This window comes from Nematolebias whitei, chromosome 11 (assembly GCF_014905685.2).
Source record: "Nematolebias whitei isolate Nwh7 chromosome 11, NemWhi1, whole genome shotgun sequence".
NCBI classification, from domain to species: Eukaryota; Metazoa; Chordata; class Actinopteri; order Cyprinodontiformes; family Rivulidae; genus Nematolebias; species Nematolebias whitei.
The window spans coordinates 36,452,805-36,455,332 of NC_056508.1; positions in this window are offsets into that span (position 1 = coordinate 36,452,805).

The window sequence follows — 2,528 nt, forward strand, 5'->3', positions numbered from 1 at the left end:
ATATATATATATATATATATATATATATATATATATATATATATATATATATATATTTAGCTAAGACATTTAGAATTAGGTTTCTTGTACATGTATTGACAATGTTTGCTTTCTTGACAATCCTGGTATTTGTGGATCTGAACAATTAGTCTTTATATGTACATTTAGTGGTTTGCTAATACTTGATATCAGTTGTTCAAGCCATTACAACTGAACACCAACATCATCCATTTATAGCTTCTCTGAATTCTGTTTGACCTTTATGATTTGGGTTTTATACAAAGTATCTTTAAGGTGTTTTTCTTTGTCTTTCCTCAATAGAAAGTACCTGGACTTGTCATCTGCGTTTGTTTGGTTCTCCTTCCTGTCCTCTCAAACCCCAGCCGGTCGAAGCAGATGGCCGCTCATCCTGAGCCTGGTTCTACTGGCGGTTTATTTCTGTTTAAAGGGAGTTTTTCCTTTCCACTGTTGCCAGTGTGCTTGTTCAGGATGGGAGACTGTGATGAAATAAAGATTCAACCAGTGGAGTAGTCTATGTGATATGAGGGTATACAGAGTATACCCATTAGAAAAGCTTGGGAGTTACATTATACCCACATAAAAGTACCCAATGATATGTGACAAATCATTGAGCATGTGTCAATGTCATTTGCAACATATTATAGACACATTGAGTTGGTTCAACCTGTTTTTTGTATAATAAATATTTCTGTACTTACTACTTAAGACTTGAACATGTTTTGCTTTGATACCGTTTTATAAACTCTATAATGTTTTTAATACAAAACCAACTGTTGTACAAAGTTTATTGTACATTTATTCAAATATAAGCATCAAAGAAATTTTGAAATGTTCAATATGCTTAAAAATCTAAATAAATTGACGATTACATTGTACTAACTGGTGTACTTTGGTTTCTAAGCACAGTATACCCAGTACAAAAATGTAGACTACACCACTGGATTCAGCACAATCTGTTGGCTTCCTTAGATAGATAACCTTTATTAATTATCTTTTATAATGTCTGTGAATGTTTCTGTTCAGTGCCCTGACACGACTTATGTTGTGACTTGGCGCTATATAAAGAAACTGAATTGAATTGAATTGAATTAAAACACCTCTAGAAATACAATGATTTTTTTTCTGATAATTTCAATAAGGAAAAGTCAAACATCTTTAGTATTGCTTTCTTTTGTTTGTTTCATTGTTGTTGTTGCTGTTTTTTTTTAAGATAATGCCCTAAAACATTTGTTTCCTGAATCAAAAATTCTTCCCAAAAAAGTGTCAGATTAATATTTTTTTGCACATTCACACAAAAGTCGATCACATAAGCAAACATATTTGTGTTTGTCTCCCTGAATTTGTCAACCTCAGGCACTAAATAGTTACTAAATAAGATCAGAAAAGCACAGTAACAAACCACACACATATAGTGTGTTCAGTCCTCACTGCAGAAACCATTTTACATGCTAATCGTTGCACTTTTGTATTTCTTCTTACTCTCACTCCCTGATCACTTTTACAAATAAGAACACAACAACACACTGTTGCTGGCTAAATTACCTCATTTTACTTTTTTTTTTTTTTTTTTACAAAACACACCACAGCTGCTGACATATTTTTTCCTTTAGTTGTGTTAATCAGACTGGAGTCCACCGGTGGAAATCAACGGCTGTTTCCATGGAAACAGATGGTACGCTTCTTTGGGAAATGAAGGAAGAGGAGTGTGAGCAGCAAGAAAGAAGAGTGAGTGAGATAATGACAGGTGGGCCGGCTGTAAATAATAAAACAAACAGACAGAATAGCAAAAGGCAGAGAGAAAACAGTGGATTGTTTTGGGTTCGAGTTGTTGAGATATTTTGATCCTCTGATTTTTTTATTTTTTTATTTAGGTTTTAATAAATTTCCAGGCTTTTCATTTGAGGTTTCCACAACGTGTTCAGGTGAGCTTCACAGGTCTCGACTGATGAGCGTCTCATGTAAACATTTTGCGTCCTCATCAGCAATTATTTAAAAGCAATGCGCAGGCTACGGTTTTTTGCTATTGTTGACTGCACATCAAACATATACCCAAAATCGAAACTCTAAAAGCTAAAAGCATGTAATTATATACACGGTCTAATTACAAATAGAAAGAAAAGAAAACGATCTTGTTTACAAAATGCTAAAAGTCTCTGAAGAATCTTGATTTGTCTTGACCAACACATAACTTCCTTTTTTTTATTTCTTCTCAATTTATTTTCTCTAAACTCTGTTAAAAAGTGTCAAACTTTTCAGGAAAAATCAAACCATATCTCTGGACCTGCTCGTCATATAAGGATGATCTAAGTATCAAAATGTATCTTGGAAAGCCAGGAATCTGAAAATAGGCTAAGTTTATTTTGACCACATACAGGTCCTTCTCAAAAAATTAGCATATTGTGATAAAGATCATTATTTTCCATAATGTAATGATAAAAATGAAACTTTCATATATTTCAGATTCATTGCACACCAACTGAAATATTTCAGGTCTTTAATTGTTTTAA